The following is a 19,049-nucleotide window of genomic DNA, read 5'->3' as shown; positions in this document are numbered from 1 at the left end:
GCCCCGGTGTTCAAAATGTAGGCGCTACGGACATGAGGAGGCTGACTGTGTGCTCACGTACGCTTCGGCCGCGGGACCTGGAACGAGGGAGCGGTCGGCGGAGCTCACTATGGACGTAGTCGAGGCAGAGGAGGCGGCAAAGGGAACCGGAGAAGAGCGTACGCAGGTACGGGAGACAGACTCGTCGGGAGACTCCGCTCGAGACATCAAAGCTGCCAGCGATGCGGGGAGGAGTGACGCTGCACCTGACCTCCCTAGGTCAGACGAAGAGACGTCACCTCAGCCGGCAGACGACATGGAGCAGGATAACGGTGAGGAGCACCCGGACACCAGCGGTACTCGTTCGCCAAGCGTCACAGCCCCAGCCAAGCGACCCCACACACAGACCGATCTCGAAGGTGACAAGGCAACAGCCCCCGGTGTCGACGAGCCGCCAGCAAAAACAGTCCAACCCCGGCGGTCCACACTACGTCCGCGGCCAAACCTTTCTTCGGAGAGGCGTGCAGCGGACAAAGCGCCCCCGCTGCCGGTTCAGCCGCTCGCACCTGACGGAGGCGGTTCCAACGACGGCGTCTAGCCGCGCGCTAGACGAGGAAGGTAAGCACCATGCTTTCGGTCTATTCATTCTTTATGGAAATGGCGCCTGAAACCCCTCTGAGTGTAGCCACGTTAAATGTCAGGGGTCTGGCAGCCAAAAAGAAGCAGAGCCAAGTACACCGCCTGCTAAGTGACCATGATATCGACGTGCTTGCCGTACAAGAAACAAAGGTTGATGGGGAGGAAGAGACCGGAAGCATGGTGCAACGTTTCACGGCTAGATTTTACGCCATTGTGAGCCACGCGGTAGGGACATCGGCTGGGTGTGTATTGTTTGTCAAAAAGCTGCCCGGACTGATTGTACAGGCTCACTACTCATGTCTGTCAGGACGGTGTGTTGTAGCCGATTTTGCATATTCCAATGCTGAGTGGCGCATTATTTGTGTGTATGCACCTAACATTGTTGAGGAAAGAGCAGTGTTTTTTGAGAATGTTATGCAGCAGTTAAGTACGGAGAGGCAGGTTGTAATGCTGGGCGATTTCAACTGTGTACTGAATGCTCGGGACAAAACCAGCACACGCGGCTTCAGAGACAAGAGTACTGATGTGTTGTGCCAGTTAACAAGCGAGTGGAATATGGAAGATGTGGCTGAGTACCTGGGGGGAGCGCGTGCCGTGCCGTACACGCACTTCCAAGGTTCGAGCCACGCGCGCCTTGACAGAATTTACGTGTCGCTGGATTTGATTCCCGTATGTAATGAATACCAAGTTGTGCCCATGACATTCACGGATCACTGCTTAGTGAAATGCGTATTCGGCACCAGAAAACGAAGGAATGCATTTAGCTGGGAGTTATGGAAATTTAACAACAAATTGCTCAGCGATGAAGCCTTTAGACGGGTTGTACTGAATGAACTCATTAAAGTAAGGCCGGGCACATTGTACGAAATCTGGAAGCAATGGGAGATGTGCAAAGAACAGATTAAAATAAAGGCCATTGATAGGTCCAGTTGCCTGCGGTATCAGGAGAAAATTAAAGAAACCCAGCTAAAGGCTTTGCTGGAAAAACTACATGAGCAAGAATGTAAGGCACCCGGCAAATGGATAGAAGATATTAGGAAAATAAAAGAACAGCTTGCGTTGATGGAAGAAGACAGATACCAAGGAGCGTTAGTAAGGGCAAGGGCGGAAAGCTGGAACGTGGGCGAGACGCCCTCGAAAAGAGCACTGGCATTGGAAAAGGCTCATGCAGAGAAAAATCATATTGATAAGATTGCATGGGGCGGCATGCTATCGTCAGATGACGATCATATCAGACAAGGCTTCTTCCAATATTATCAGCAGCTTTTTAACAAACAGGAGGTCGACATAAACTTGTTCAAAGAAAAGTTTCTTATGGCTATGCCACGACTAGACGAGGACACGAAGAAAAGATTAGAGATGCCAATCACAGAACTCGAGGTCGAAAAAGCAATCGATAGTTTAAATATGGGAAAGTCGCCTGGGCCAGACGGCTTAAGTGCAGCTTTCTATAAGGGGTTCAAGAACGAAATAGCGCCAATATTGACTGCGTTGTTCCAAGAAGCCTATGAAATAAACAGATTGCCGCTGTCATACGGGTTATCTCACACTATTCTAATTCCCAAGACAAATAACGAGGAAAAGCTCCAGCAGGTCACAGCTTACAGGCCAATTTCCTTGACTAATGTCGATTATAAAATATTAATGAAAGTGCTAGCAAGGAGGCTGCAGTCAGTAATCCAGGATATTGTCGGCCCTCATCAAACGTGCGGGATAAAGGGGAGATCAATTATGACTAACATACACACGGCAAGATCGGTTCTGGAGTGTTGTGATCTGACTAATGAATGTGTGGCCATCCTCCAACTAGACCTCGAAAAAGCATTTGACTGTGTCGCCCACGAAATTTTGCTCAGTATTCTGGACCACGCGAATGTAGGTTCCGTAATTCGAGAGGGTGTGGCCATGGCGTACCGCGGCTGCACTACGAGATTAATTATAAACAAGAGTCTGGGGGCCCCCATTCGGGTGCAACGTTCGGTACGCCAGGGCTGCCCCCTCAGTCCCCTTTTGTTTGCCATTTACATAGAGACACTATGTTTGAGCATTATTAAGAACGAGGCTGTTCAAGGTTTTAGGTTGCAGGCAGCTGAAGTCAAGTTGCTAGCGTACGCGGATGACCTAGCGGTGTTTGCTGTGAATCAGCAGAGCATACGGGAGGCTGTTGTGTCAGTTGACAGTTTCCGGAAGGCAACCGGAAGTAAAGTGAACTGGGCAAAGTGCCAGGGACTTTGGCATGGGGGTTGGCCATCAACCCCAGATCTGTTTGCAAATGTGACTTGGGTAACTACCCCCCCAAAATACCTAGGAGTGCCACTAAACTGCTACCGGGACAGTGATGCATATTGGAAAGAACAAGTGAACGAACTACGGGAAAAATCAGATAGATGGAAGGGGGCACATTTGTCAATCTTTGCGAGAGCGACGGTGTGTAATTTGTTCTTTTTAAGCAAACTGTGGTACGTCATGCAAGTGTTGCACTGTTCCCGGGCAAATGTACAGAAGATACATCGCATTTTAGCTGTTTTTGTTTGGTCATCGACCTGGGAACGGTGCCGACGGACGAATTTGTTTAGACGTGTGAAAGATGGTGGCCTTGGGCTAGGACATCTGTTCCTGCGCCAGCTTGTAAACAGGTTTTTCTTTTTTCGAGATGTGCGTGACCCTTTTTTGAGAACTATGTGTCAACTAAGGTTGACCGGTGTTTTGCCTGATTTTGTTGTGGGAACAAATTATTTTTCCGCAAGAACTTTCGGTTACTTCAGAGAAGTTGCTGATAGCGTTAAATTTCTTGTTGTGCGTTTTTCGAGAGAATATTTAAGTGACGTGAAGCGGAAAAAGCTATACGCAGATCTGTGTGATGTTGTTTTTCCAGTGCCAATGTACAGAGCTTTGTACGATGGAGGCCACGGAGGGGATGTTCTGAAAAGAGTAAAAAGAATGCAAGTACAGCCAGGAACCAAAACTTTCTTCTTCAAGCTACATACAGAAACACTATCAGTTAAAAGGTTTTTAGAGGGAAGGGGTTTATTCCTACCGTGGGGTTCGCATTGCCTAATCTGCAAGTGTCCCGAAACAATAGACCATGTGTTTCTTCACTGTTGGGAGGGGGTGTTTTTTTGGGACGTTTTGCAACGAACAATTAAAAAAGAGCTCCCGCTTCATCCCTACGGTATCAGATATTTGGCAATTGAAAACCAGGACGGGTTCCCGTTTGATCAGGTAATGCTCTGGGGCCTCCATAGTATATGGCGCTCCAGAATGGCGGGGTATTACTGCGATTCTGACGCGAGACCAGCCCGTATGTATTTTCGGGAAAATGTACGTAGATTTGTTGAAGTGATGAAACTGCAAGCTTGTGTACCCGATTGGCTACCCAGGATGGAAAATTTGACTCTGTTGAGAGAATTTTAAACTTGACATGGCCTGCCAGGAAGATCTGGCAGGTTGCTGGTTTTCAAAGTTTGGTTTATGTAATTTTTGTGTTGTTTTCTCGAAGGCAATAAAGAAAAAAAAAAAAAAAAAAGTGCTTGTGGTGTAGTGGTTATCACATCCGCCTAACACGCGGAAGGTCCCAGGTTCGATCCCTGGCAGGCACACGAATTTTCTTTTTCTCCAAAGCATATGCTAGCATTATTGAGACCCGATTGTTGTGAAAATAATAGCTTGTGATTGCCGCATTTATTTCAGTGAAAATAATAACAATCTTAAAAACCTCACTTTATCATTTTCTTCCATACATGAGGAGTAAAGTTATCGAATAATTTGCTGTGATTAAAACAATTGCCTATAAAGGGCCGGTATTTTATTGCTGTAATGATTCCTCATTGCAGAGCAGCACCTTGCTGTTAAATTGTGCTCGCCAATAAAACTTGTTGTCGGACCAACTAACCGCAGAAATTGGACCCCACTGCGAACTCCGTGCTTTATATTCCCTTATAAATGCACTGTTTCATCTCTACGTATCGACCAGTGCGTTTTTTCGATGTGTTAAAACAATTAATCAGCGTTTGGCAGAGGTAGTGCTAGTGCTTCAGCCAGCAGTAGTACTCACGGTACTGTCTTTTCTTGTCGGCATGTGGGTAAGCTCTCTACAATTCTGTCTTTTTACATGGGAATATTTCTGAATGTCTATGCCGTGCGAAGTACTTCCGAGGCACTTTGTATAGGGTATCCGTGACTTAAGCGGCATTAGCTCTAACGGTTAAATTCAGAGGTTTGTTTTAAAAGTGACATACTGGACGGCCCTAAAAAGGCTAAGCTGGTCAAATCTGAAGCACTTCAAGCGAAAAACTGTCGTCACTTCATTCACCCAGAACTAAAGACGGTGAAAGTAAAGAATCTCTGGCCTCCTTAACATCTAGAAAGCGTCTACATACGGTACGCCCTCCGTTATCTCAGTAGAACATCAATTACGGTTGAGAACTGGAGGGTAACGGAAATGGAACAGATGCGGACTTTAAACCATGATGTAGAGCTCACACTTGCTGATGACGCCACTGTTAGCAGTGCTTCGTCATCTTATGACTATCTCTGGCATTCAGTGCCTTATGTTGTTTCCCGATAGCCGCCATTATGCTTTTCCACAAGGAGGGACGCATTCGCCTTTACTGTCGCACCTCTCGTTGAGATGACAGTCAGCGTTTTGGCCACTGAGCTCAGGAACGTGTAATGTCGTACACCTACAAGCTGCGGGATGGGCCCCATCCAGTGGATGACACCTTGCAGGAGCATTTGATGATTGCTACAGAGAGATGATTGCTACATGAAAGAAGAGATTTATTTCATGTGATTGTCTCTTTCGCGCAATCCATCTTTACGCCTCAATGAACAAACTTGCCCTACAAGTCATCTTGATAAATCAGTGACTGCTGACCCATCGCCTCCTGAAGAGAGCCCGGTTTCAGAAGCCGTTATTGCTGTCAGCATGACCTTATCCAGCCTGAACGGAAGGGCCAACTGCCTGCCGACGTCGAGCCTCACCTTCCAGCACTGACACCACTAAGCCACAGTAAAGATAATGAAGCTCTTGCACGTGTACCTGTGCTGAACCTGTGCATAACGACGTTAAAGAGGTCAGTACAATTCAGGAGAAGTGCTCGCGTGACCCGGCATAGGTTTTCTTTTTCCAGGAGGAGTTTTGTCTCTGGACAGGTTGAGGCCTTTTCAAGGGGACGTGGAGGTGTTCAGTCATGACTTGCACCTGAAGAATCTGTGAGAATGTTGAAGTGACTTTTAGAGGGCAGAAATTGAAGTGGTGCATTTAAGTCTTCTTACATGCTGAAATCCGAAAGCATTTAGAGTACCGCACGGGCCGGCATCCAAGAAAGAAATCTCAGGAGCGATGCAACGTCTTGTCTGGAAATGTTTTTTTTCTCTTTTTGTCTTTTGTGATGTCGTCAACTTGTCGACAACTTCTTGTTTAGATATGTTCCTATCACGAGACTAGTCGGGTCACATCACGTGAGTGGTTGATGACGTCACTATCCCTATAACTACCACTATTACTGTCCCTAACTATTATTGCCACTACTACTGTCATTAACTATTATTACTGCCACTAACTAAAATGATTGGTAAATTGGTTTTTAAGGATAGGAAATGGACTGTATCTGTCCTGCCTATTTCGGTGGACACCTGAACTTTGCCGTAAGGGAAGGTAGGAAGGTGGAAGTGAAAGAAGAAAGAGAGAAAGAGGTGCCGTAGTGGAGTTCTACGGAATAATTTAGACCTCCTGGGGGTCTTTAACGTGTACTAACATCGCACAGCACAAGGGCGCCTTTTGCGTTCCGCCTGCACCGAAACGCGGAGGTGGTGGTGGTGATGGTGAAAATATCTATACAGAAGGGACAGGAGATATGTTTGGATCAGCCCTTAAGGGACCGATCCTTACAAACTCTAGGTAGGGGTCCCTAGTATGGGACCCCAGAGGCGATGGCCGCGCCCAGGCGCGCCCGACCAAGGCTTGTTGAGCCTGTAAGTCGTGGCGCCTGAGCAGGGTCGCCTCCTAGTCCTCCCGGGCGCTGCAGTCGGGCTCGAACCCGGGTAGTTCGGCTCGTTAGACGAGCGCCTTAACCACTGAGCCACCCCAGCGGGTGTCACTAACTCTTACTGTCACTATTTTTTATTAATTATCAACTACCTGTCGCTGTTTTATTTCGTTATTTATTAGCTGTTAATTACTTAGTTATAACTACTTGACATCGTTCTTACCGCCGTTATCTCGTGTACACATCTCGTGGTCACAGCATCTTGTGGTCACGCCATTCATGGGGCAAGAAATGCGTTCACATTATGCATACTGTAAAGCCCATTTTAAAAGAATGGAAATCATGCTTCCATAAAGAGCGTTTTATCGAAGTAACTTTATGTCGTTTACGCATAGGTCACAGACACATCACTCATAGCTTCTTATCAACAAAAAAAGACAAACCTGTGTGTCAAAAATGTGGTGAGGACCTCACAGTTAATCACATTTTAATTTCTTGTTCGCATCTCGAAGAACTTATGAAAAAGTTTTTTACTGCATTTTACAATGAACACATTCCATTTCGCCCCGCATTGCTTTTAGACGAGCAAACACTCGTCGAATTTTCGCTTGTTTGTAAGTTTCTAAAGAAAGCCACTGTTTTAAATCTAATATAATGTAACAGCTATACACTTAATGTAACATCATCTAACCTTGTGTTTGGCGCATGATAGCCACAGTTGCTTATGCGCCATAAAACTCCATATAACTAACTAGAGTTCACATTAAAAGGTGTGAAGAGGGGAAGCCTGATGCGTCCCGAATGGCCAACAGCTCCGCCTGTATCGACAGCTAGACAGGGGAGCAAGCGTATAAGCAGGCTGCTATTTCAGTTAATATTTCAGGAAAAGTGATAGCCGTTGTCACGTGACTCTCGCTCTCACTAACGTCGACGTAGTTTTCATGCGCAGATGAGCCGGCATATCCCATCACCACACTAGGCTCACTCACGTGGCCAGCGGATCGTGTGCGTATGCGCGTTATAGGCCGATTCTCTGTAGCTTAATAATAAAGCAGATTGTGACCGCTGACTGCTAATTAAGTGAACAGTCAAGCGAGACTCCCGCGGTGCAGTCCTGCTCCATGGAAACAGCTGAGGCTGAGGGAATGCTCACGATGTGCCCATCATTCGTGGAAAACAAAATACAGTCGTCAAGATGTGTTTTAGGCAAATGCACTGCCACGGCAAAGGGTCGTAAAGCGGCTTGCGTTTTTAAGGTCTACTGTTGCGCCGCACTTCAAGAACTACGGGGCTAAGTGAACGATAAGAAGGCGGCTTCGAAATAATATCTGCTCTGTCAGCATTTGGCAATGTGTCAGCAATGATAAGAGCTGTAGCTCTTATCATCGCTGTTCTGTACACTTATAGGCACTAGCCTCTTGTAAAAGGTTTTTGACTTTTTTTTACTTTCCATAGCGTATGTCCATGGCGGAATATTTCCTTAAGCGGCAGCGCCAAGTCTTGCGCATAATTTTTGGAGCCAATTTCGCTTTTATCTCACCTGTTTTGTGCACTGAAGACACGAGACAAATCATTCCACACCAATTACATTTCATTATCTTCTCTACGAGAATAATACATTTAATAAAGACTTTATTCTTCAATTATTATATCTTTCAACTTTACTGCAATTTGTTATGTTTATTATACTTATAATAAAACAATCTTAAAGCAAAACTGGCTTAAAGCAAAATTAGCTATGCTGATGTAAATAGTCTATTTACTCTGGCATGGCTCCAGCTCCGAAACCTCACGAACATGAGTACATATCGTCATTTACGACTCCTTCGAAACTTTCTGGGCTACTAGAAAATCCACCGCAGATGGAGAAATGCTAAATATAAAATTAAAAATTTGAATTGTCTTATATCATCATCATCATCATCATCATCATTTATTAGACCCTTAAAGGCCCCTGGGAGGGGGTATTACATAAGGGGGGGAGAGTAGTACATTCATCATGACTCACATTGGTGGGGAAAAAAAGAATTAAAAAAAAGAACAAACAAGAAAACACACACACAACAAAAGCATAAAGAGAAATAAAGTCACGAAAGGGAAATGAAACCATTTATACAGCAAGATCACACATCAGATGTTCTTTAAACCTTTCTGGATCGCTTTCAATGACAACCGATTCTGGAAGCCGATTCCAGTCTTGAATAGCGGCTGGCAAAAAAGATTTGTTAAAGGCATTAGTTGATCCGTGTAAACGTTGGATGCTCATGGAGTTGAATAAACGGGATGACGTGCGCACAGGAGGGACTAGAACGGACTCGCGTAGGTTAGGAAAATTGTGATATAATTTGTGCAATAAACATAAGCGAGAAACTTTGCGTCTAAGGGCTAGGGGGCTGATAGCGATGGATGACTTGATAGCGGTAATGCTGTGGTGAAAATCGTAATCTGAAGTAATGAAGCGTGCCGCACGATTCTGAATGGATTCAATGGTGTTAATTAAGTAAGCCTGGTGAGGAGACCAAATTGCTGATGCGTACTCAAGTTTAGTGCGAATGAAAGTCTCGTATGCTAGTTTACGGAGTTTACGGATAGTGTTTAAGGAAGCGTAAGACAGGAGGGTGAACGCGCAAATTTAAAAAATTGCGTTATAGCCTACTTTTCTGGTGTTTAACATATGGAAAGTTCACGAGCATAATCTAAAGCTAAATCTGGAGCGCAAAGAACGGTTCTTTCTGGTCCCTAGAAAAGTAATACAAAAAAGCTTTTCAAAATTAATTAAAAAGTAACAACAGCATAAAAGACAACAAAATCAGCAACGTTTTAAGTTAACATTCAAAGCACTGTTTAAATATTTATGTCATAGCATGTTAAGAAATTTCTGCACCAGCTGGTTTATCGTAGGCTTTGTGTCAAATATGTACGTGTTTAGAACTGAAGGAAGAATATGTTTTAGTGACTGATGTTTATATTTGGTTCGAAAGCGCGGAATGTACCAGTTATTAGTGCTTCTAGCAGAAATGATATGTTCGTGGCGCTGTAGTGATGCGGCTGCAATTAGAAAGTCATGAAATGGAATGTTCGAAGAATCAAATGTACATAGAATTCTGAAGCCTTACAAGGATGTCACAGGGATTATCTTATAGGTTGCAAATAAATGACTAGTGTGCAAGAGCTATCGCTCATTTACGATGTACTGCATGATTCTTTTTTGGACTGTAAGAATTTTATGCTTGTTGGTACTTGTAGTGGTGCCCCAGATAAGATTGCAATAATTGATGTGGGACGCAAATAATGCGTGATAGAGGTGGATCTTTATTTGCGTTGGGAGAAACGCATTGACATAGCGCGGCGTGTAAGCCTCGGCAACTTCTGAGTGTTTTGCTTCTCTCCACAAGGCCGAGCTCTTTCACGATGAACCCTTTTGCGTCATTTGAATTCAATATAAGATGAGGCCACCGACACAATGACGCTCCATACGACGTAATTCAACACCGAGAGTTTCGCAATAGTACTCGATCTCAGTATGATCAACCGGTTGTAAAGACCGGACCGCACTGCGAATTCCATCGACGACCTTCGCATTGTAAATAAGCTCCCCACAGCTGTGCTTGTGGTGTAGTGGTTATCACATCCGCCTAACACGCGGAAGGTCCCAGGTTCGATCCCTGGCAGGCACACGATCTTTTTTTTTGAGCTACCATTTTTTTTTTAAATCGAAACTACCTGGAAGAGCTAATTTTCTGCTTTCGTTCCGTAGACGACTAGTTAATGGTGTCAAGTTTTCCCTTGTCAAGACATTTCTAGCGGGTCAATATTTTCTGCCGGTAGTAATTCATGTTTTATAAAGCAGAACCTACCGGTGTAACTGCGTGCTGCACGATCACGTGGTGTCAGCGCACCCAATAGAAAGCTTCTGTTCTCTAAAGCTGTGCAAGGCCTCCGCCGCTGGTGCTCCCGAGATTTCTCAGGGACTAACGACGCGACAGAACCGGGGCAGCCGTAGACAGTGGGTGCATTTGTTTTTCAGTCCCGGACTGTCCGGGACTACTTGCGGACTCGAGTCCGGTATTTGTTTTTCTCGGGCAGCCCGAAAGCTCCGCCCACCTGCCTGCATCGCCATAGCAACGCGTTCCTTTTTAGCCTATGGCAGTCCGCGGGCTGCTTGGGGCTGCTGAGAAGGCAGCAGACGATAGCTGTGCGCGGCGCTGGCAGCCATATTAAGTTAGACTCCGTGTGCATTTTGAGTGCTTTTCGTGTTCCTGGAGGTCGATATCATGCGTTAAACCTTCACATGAGCTCCGTAGCTCCTCTCTGAGCCATCGCAAGACTTTTTGTTCTTGCATCTTCGTTTACTTTTTTGAAATCCACCGCACACGGACGCGCGTTCGGAGCTGCGAGCGCGTATTGTTTGCTCGTGTCGTCAAGAGGTTCTTGTTCGCTTGTTTTGCCACATGCTGTCTGTACGCTTACCTGAAAGCATCGCAGGTGAACCACTCGTATACTGGAGCAGCTATAGAGCTTGTTGTCAACATTTTTGCGGAGGCTTTCGTCTATCCGCCTTTACGCAACGAGTTGGGCTACTTTGTGCGAACTTCACCGCAAGCAGTAGCGGCGAGCATACCTCCGAAGCTGAGTTCTATAATGCACCTACGCTAAGCTGACAGTACAGTCTTCAAATCGACTCTGTATCATGATCGAGCGCACGGCGTTGCTTCGGCGTCGTGGTGGCCGTGGCTTGCGTCGTCTGCTAGCAGATGACAGCGTCCTTGTACGGTAGCCGAGGGGGAGCCCGGCTCTGGCGCCGAGTTCGAAAGCAGCCAATGGCAAGTAGGTCATGTGACCATGAGGCTGTTTCCTGTCAGAGCGGAAGCCGAGACCTGTCAGCAAGTAGTCCGGGACTGGAAAAACAAATGCGGCCAGTGCGACGACGACGATGACGCTGCCTTTTCCGCCTCACGTACTTTTAACGCTCCCTCGTTAAGATGTCAAACTAATTCGGAGATTTTAAGTACTCTGTTGGCCGTATTTATTTGCGCGCATTGCGGAAAACGTAGGGCATTCCCTTGCACCACGATTATTTCACGGCTTTCTTTGTACAACATGGACGCTAAGTTACACATAAAGAAATTCTATGACTTCAACTTCACAGTCAGGGTTGGTATACTTTGACAAGGCGCCTCTTATCACGGAAAGATAGCGTAGAAGGCACGAGAGAAAATAAAGAAAGATGGGAATTAACGAAATATAATCTTGCGGCTGCTTAAACAAAATGACAGGTTCGAGTATCTGCGTTCGGTTTTCTTTTTCTACCTTTGTAGCTTTACAGTGATTTCTTGCATCTGAATTTTCACAGCTGTTTTATACACTTCGGTTGTTTGTGCGGTCTAGAATTTCTTTTGTTCATACCTTCGTGCACATTTCTTGTCGAGTGTATGCTTTGGTATATGGGGTTTAACGCCCCAAAACAACTCAGGCTTTAAGGGACGCAGGACTGGATGTCTTCTGATAATTCGACTATCTGGAATTCATTAACTTGCACTGACATCGCACAGTACACAGATCTCTAATATTTCGCTTCCATGATTTTGATTTTTGGTGCCAATATCGTTTTCTTTCTCACCTGTTTTGTGCATTTAAAATATGAGACAAATCATTTCACTCCATTTACCAGTTATGTTTCACTATCTTAATGAGAATATTACATATGATAAAAAGATTGTCATTCAAGTAATATTTCTCTCAACTCGATTGTTTTTTTGTTGTTACGTTTCTCATGCTTACAAAAATACAAGATCCCTTAACCGCGGATTTGCTTCCTAACTGGCTCAAAGCGACAATATGTATGCTGATGTCAATAGCCTGTTTATTCTGGTATCGCTTCAGCTCCGAAACCACACAAGCATGAGTTCGCGCCGGCATTAACGACTCCCTCCAAATCTTCTGGGCTACTAGAAAACCCATCGCAAATTGAGAAATGCTCAATTTGAAATTAATATGACGATTTAAGTCCGGCATCAAAAAGTATTTAGGGCTCACTTGTCCGAACTTCATGTGTAGACTGCTTTCTGAAGCCGATGGGAATGAACGTAGGTCAGTGCCTCTAATTTTTTACATACTATCCTGGTACAAAAAAAAATAATTTCAGGATGATCGGAAAGCTAATGCTACAAAAGTTCGGAAAAGTTGAATCAACCCTCGGTGACTGCTTTTATGTCTTTAGTGAAATTAACGCTAAACCGAGGCTTCACAAACACGCCAGACTTCACCTGGGGAGTTAAAGTGGGCGGAGGTCTGTCGAACATGGCGGTTGGTGGGTTGGCAGCTCGAAGCCAAACGGGCTCGGTGGATAGGTGGCTGGTGGGTAGGGGCTTCGGAAGGTGGAGGTTCCAGCCTCCGATGCTACAGGCCGAAGTACAGACTGACGCCGATATTTTCGCAGGCTTTCGATACTGAAACCTGAATCGACTTGAGGCGATCCCAAAGCAACGGCGCATGCAAACTGCAAATCGCTAACGGAGTGCGCTTCAAATTCGCAAAGTTCATGCACGGGCGTTTTTAAGAACTATAGCCTCATAGGGAGCGTATATTGCGCTTGTAGGTACCGTGCCTAAAGCGAGCATACAGACATAGTAACGCATTTCTTTCCACGCCAAACACATGCGATGCACATGGTGTCTTAATACGCAGAAGTGTTGGAATCGCGTAATTACTTTTTCAGGAGCTGGCCTCCTTATCTCATCAGCTAGTATCTAAGGAAATGAAAGTCAAGGGGGATAGTGCGCAGTTTTTTTGTTCACTAGCATTATGCGAAGCTGTCCTACTATACAAATACCTCAAGAGCGAAGACCATTTCCTTCTGGCCCATAGATGAATAATAGAAAGAACAATAACATACGTAGCGATCCGCACATAAAAACAAGCAATGCAACTTTGCGTATATCACTAAAGCAAATGTCACTAAAAAAATGAATGATTAAAAATCGATCGTCCAAGCCCCACATCTGCTTTTACAGTTAATAGAATATTCATGAAGTTATGCAATGATGCGAAGAACATACTTTCTCTTAAGGATCTGCAGTTTGCTGTGATTAATATTCTTGAAACCGGTATTCTGATCACCACTGCAGATTTGTGGGTTTGTTTCGGTTTGCTGGAGTATTTTATTATATCGACATAGCGCTGCATGTAAGCGTCGGCTAATTCTGAATGTTTTGCTTCTCTCCACAAGGCCGAGCTCTTTCACAAGGCTCTCTTTTGCGTCAGTTGAATTGAATATAAGATGAGGCCACCGGCACAATCACGCTCCATACGACTTAATTCAACACCGAGAGTTTCGCAATGGTACTCGATCTCAGTATGATCAACCGTTTGTAAATACCGGACCGCACTGCGAACTCCATGGACGACCTTTGCATTGTAAATGTGCTGCCAACAGCTGTGCTTGTGGTGTAGTGGTTATCACATCCGCCTAACACGCGGAAGGTCCCAGGTTCGATCCCTGGCAGGCACACGATCTTTTTTTTTTGAGCTACCATTATTTTTTTAAATCTAAACTACCTGGAAGAGCTAATTTTCTGCTTTCGTTCCGTAAGCGAGTAGTTAATGGTGTCAAGTTTTCCTCTCGTCGAGGCAATTTTTAGTGGATCAATATTTTTTCCCAGTAAGAATTACTGTTTTATAAAGCTGAACCTAGTTGTGAAACTGCGTGCTGCAGGACCACGTGGTGTCCGCACACCCGATGGAAAGCTTCCGTTGTCTCAAACTGTGCAAGGCCTCCACTGCTTTTGCGCCCGAGATTTTTCAGGGACTAACGACGCAATGGAGTCGGGACAGCCTTTACGCTGGAGACGACGACGACGACTCTGGCTTTTCCACCTCACGAACTCCTAACGTCCTACCTTTAAAATGTGTCAAACTACTTGGTAGATTTTAAGTACTGTGTTGGGCGTATTTATTTGCGTGCGTTGAGGACATGTCACTGTCTGCATATTTGTCCTTTTTCTTTATAGAGGCTGTAGAGATCACACAGCTGACAGTATGACACTCCGTTTTTGTTGTCCTAACAACAAATGGTGCGTAACAGACGTTTCTTTATGCTGTTCGCTATTTCGTCTAAATCGACTTTGCCTGGCTTTGGTAAACACACAGCAAAGCTCTCCCTTGTTCTTTGTCAGGCCTGACTAGCGCAAGTCTCACTGTATTACGTTTCCTTTGCATATAGGATCTACAACCTCGTGTCTAGACGTTTGTTCTCTTTCGTGAGGTCATAAACTGGTCGACTACTTCTTGTTTAGATGTTGTTCCTATTACGTGACTAGTTGGGTCACATCACATGAGTGGTTGATGACGTTACTAGCACTAACTATTGCTGCAATTAACTATTATTACTGAATTCTTTCTAATTATTAACTGCCTGTTATTATCTTGTTTCATTAATTATTACTTTTCCATTGCCTGTTAATTGTGAACAACGTTCTTATCGTCGTTATCTCGTGCACACATCTCGGTGTCCCAGTTCTCGTACACATATCGGCGCCACGCCATCCGTGAGGCGCGAAATGCGTGCGGAAAAGAGGATGATTAATGCATCCCGGATGATGGCCAACAGCTCCGCCTATATCGACAGCCAGACAGGGGAGCAAGCGCATGAGCAGGTCGCTATTTCTGTTAATATTTCAGGAGAAGCGATAGCCATGGTCACGTGATTCTCGCTCTCACTGGCGTCGACATAGGCGACGTATCACCTGAGTGTTTTCACTCGCAGATGAGGCGCCATCCCTCAGCACACTAGGCTCACTCAGGTGGCCGGTGGATCGTGTGTGTATTATAGGCCGATTGTCCGTAGCTTAATAATAAACCAGATTTTGACTACTGATTGCTGATTAAGTCAACAGTCAAGCCAGACTCTTGCGGTGCAGTCCTGCTTCATGGAAAAAATTGAGGATGTGGGAATGCTGACGATGCGTCCATCATTCGTGCAAAACAAAATAGAGATGTCAAGATGTGTTCTAGGCAAATTCATTGCCACGGCAAAGGTTCGTAAAGCGACTTGCGTTTTTAAGGCCTATTCTTGCGCCGCACTGGCTAAGTGAAGGATGAGAAAGACGCTTCGAAATAATATCTGCTGTGTCAGCAATCGGCCACGATATAAAAGCTCTTGACCAGTAGCTCTTATCATCGCTGTTTTGTACACTTACAGGTACTATCCTGTTGTAAGAGGTTCTTGGCTTTTTTTTTTACTTTCCATAACGCATGTCTATAGCAGCCTCTAAATTTAAGCGGCTGCTCCAAGTCTTAGCACGAATTTTGGAGCCAATTTCGCTCTCTCTCCCACCGGCTTGGTGCACTGAATAAATGAGATAAACAACTTGTCATCAGTTACCAATTATATTTTACTGTCTTCTTAATGAGAATATTGCATTTGATAAAGACGTTATTATTCTATTATTATATACCTCGATTTTATTCTTTTTTTGTTATGCCGCCGCGGTGGCTCAGTGGCTATGGTGCTCGGCTGCTGGCCCGAAAGACGCGGGTTCGATCCCGGCCGCGGCGGCTAGAATTTCTTTGGAGGAGAAATTCTAGAGGCCCGTGTACTGTGCGATGTCAGTGCACGTTAAAGAACCCCAGGTGGTCGAAATTTCTGGAGCCCTCCACTACGGCGTCTCTCATAGCCTTAGTCGCTTTGGGACGTTAAACCCCACAAAACCAAACCAAACCTTTTTTGTTATGTTTTTCATGCTTACAAGATAAGAAGGAAGTCCCTGAATCGCTATTGTTTTACTTCCTAACTGGTTTTAAGCGACAATCGGTACGCAGATGTAAATAGTCTATTTATTCTGGTATCGCTCCAGCTCCGAAACCACACAAACATGAGTTAGCGTCGTCATTTGCGACTCCCTCCAAACCTTCAAGGCTACTAGAAACCCATCGCAGATCGAGAAATGCCGAGTTTGAAATTAGTATCATGATTTAAGTCAGGCATCAAAAATTATTTAGGACTTAGTTGTCCCAACTTCATGTGTAGCCATGCTGTCTCAACGCGATTGGAATCAGGTCAATGCCCTTTATTTTTTACTTACTATCCTGGTACAAAGAATAATTGCAGGATGATCGGACACCTAATGTTACAAACCTTCGGAACAAGTTGAATTTACCCTCGGTGACTACTTTTATGTATTTAATGAAATCAGTACTACTAATACAGGGTGTTTCACCTAAGACTTTCTGCAATTTTTAAAAATAAGTTATTCGAATTAGATGCGCGATTTTTCTGGCATAGCAGTGTCAGTGGTGTAGTACATCATAATTCAGCTAAGACGTGCTAACTAGCAGGATTGTTAACCAATATTTAATAGTTAACTTTTAAACTATTACTGTTGGGCTCCTTAATTATTGAGAGGCATGCAGCCTACCGTAAGTAATGTCCATATCCGTTTTTAAAATTTCGAGAACGCGATTATCCTTGGCGCTGTGGCCCAACAAATTTCGCCTACATTGCGCCAAAATGCATGCGGTTTGAGAAGCTTGCAGGCAAAGCAACCTCTCCAGTGAACCTAACTCGTCGAAATAGCCAAAATTTGTTGGGCCACAGCGCCGAGGATAATCCCGTTCTCGAAATACTAAAAACGGATATGGACATTGCTTACGGTGGGCTACATGCCTCTCAATAATTAAGGAGCCCAAGGGTAATAGTTTAAAAGTTAACTATTAAATATTGGTTAACAAGCCTGCTAGTTAGCACGTCTTAGCTGCATTATGATGTACTACACCACTGACAATGCTATGCCAGAAAAAGCGCGCATCTAATTCAAATAGCTTATTTTTAAAAATTGCAGAAAGTCTTAGGTGAAACACCCTGTATAAACCGAGGCTTCACACCCACGTAAAAGTTCTCCTGGGGAGTTAAGGTGGGCGGAGGTCAGTCGAACGTGGCGGTTGATGGGTTGGCAGTCCTACGTCAAAAGGGCTGGGTGGGTAGGTGGCTGGTGGGTAGTGGTTTCGGAAGGTGGAGGTTCCACCCTCCGATGCTACAAGCCGAAGGATAGACGGACGCCGACATTTTCGCATCCTTTCGATACTGAAACCTGAATCGACTTGAGGGGGTCCCAAAGAGACGGCGCATGCAAACTGCAAATCGCTAACGGAGTGCGCTTCAAATTCGCAAAGTTCATGCACGGGTGTTTTTAAGAATTATAGCTTCATAGGGAGCGTATATTTGCGCTTGTAGGCACGACGCCTAAAACGAGCATACAGACAGTGACGCATTTCTTTCCACGCCTACTTCTCTCTTTCCTCTTTAATTCCCCTCATTCCCTTCCCCTGTGCAGGGTAGCCAACCGGAATCCTTTCTGGTTAACATCCCTGCCTTTCCCTCTCTCTCTCTTTCCACGCCAAACGCACGCGATACACATGATGTCTTAATACGCAGAAGTGATGGAATGGCGTAATTACTTTTTCAGGAGCTGGCCTCTTATCTCTTTAGCTAGTATATAAGGAAGTGAATGTCAAGAGGTAGAGTGCGCAATTTTTTTGTTCAATTATTTTATAGCCTCCTCTTCTCTTGTCTGAGATGTCGGTTGTTCACTAGCATTATTTGAAGCTGTCCTACTATACAAATACCTGCAGCGCAAAGACCGTTTCCTTCAGGCCCATAGACGAATAATAGAAAGAACAATCACATACGTAGCGATCCGCACACAAACACAAGCAATGCAACTTTGCTTATATCACTAAAGCAAATGTCACTAAAAAATTAATGATTAAAAATCGATCGCTCCAGCCCCATGCTTTTGCAGTTAATAGAATATTCATGAAGTTATGCGATGATACGAAGAACATGCTTTCTCTTAAGTATCTGCAGTTCGCTGTGATTAATATTCTCGAATCTGGTATTCTGATCACCACTGCACGTTTGTGGGTTTGTTTAGGTTTGCTGGAGTATTTTGTTATATCGACATAGCACTGCATGTAAGCGTCGGCTACTTCTGAACGTTTTGCTTCTCTCCACAAGGCCGAGTTCTTTCACGAGGCTCCCTTTTGCGTCATTTGAATTCAATATAAGACCAGGCCATCGGCACAGTGGCGCTTCGCACGACGTATAATTCAACACCGAGAGTTTCGCAACAGTACTCGATCTCACTATGATCAACCGGTTGTAAAGACCGGACCGCACTGCGAACTCCATCGATGACCTTCGCATTGTAAATCAGCAGCTCTCAGCTGTGCTTGTGGTGTAGTGGTTATCACATCCGCCTAACACGCGGAAGGTCCCAGGTTCGATCCCTGGCAGGCACACTACGGTTCTTTTTTCGAAGTACTGTCGTTATTCTTTGAAACTCGACACTACCTGGAAGAGCTTATTTTCTGTTTTCGTTCCGTAAGCGAGTAGTTATGGTGCCAAATTTTGCTCTCGTCGAGACGATTTTTCGTGGATCAATA

The 19,049-nt window shown here is 44.9% G+C and overlaps 4 non-coding genes across 4 annotated transcripts; all 4 read left to right on the top strand.

Moving 5' to 3' along the window:
* Positions 1–4,144: 4,144 nt before the first annotated feature.
* On the top strand, positions 4,145–4,217 carry TRNAV-AAC (transfer RNA valine (anticodon AAC)). Its single transcript has one exon. It is a non-coding gene; the product is annotated as a tRNA-Val (tRNA).
* Positions 4,218–10,212: 5,995 nt separating this feature from the next.
* Positions 10,213–10,285, top strand: TRNAV-AAC (transfer RNA valine (anticodon AAC)). Its single transcript has one exon. It is a non-coding gene; the product is annotated as a tRNA-Val (tRNA).
* Positions 10,286–14,045: 3,760 nt separating this feature from the next.
* Positions 14,046–14,118, top strand: TRNAV-AAC (transfer RNA valine (anticodon AAC)). The gene has a single exon. It is a non-coding gene; the product is annotated as a tRNA-Val (tRNA).
* A 4,714-nt stretch (positions 14,119–18,832) lies between these two features.
* Positions 18,833–18,905, top strand: TRNAV-AAC (transfer RNA valine (anticodon AAC)). Its single transcript has one exon. It is a non-coding gene; the product is annotated as a tRNA-Val (tRNA).
* Positions 18,906–19,049: the final 144 nt, after the last annotated feature.

The sequence above is a fragment of the Amblyomma mixtum genome, chromosome 1 (assembly GCF_055824585.1).
Source record: "Amblyomma mixtum isolate Tamu chromosome 1, ASM5582458v1, whole genome shotgun sequence".
Taxonomy (NCBI): Eukaryota; Metazoa; Arthropoda; class Arachnida; order Ixodida; family Ixodidae; genus Amblyomma; species Amblyomma mixtum.
Note: the sequence above shows the minus strand (reverse complement) of the source record. Positions and strands in the feature narration are given on the sequence as shown.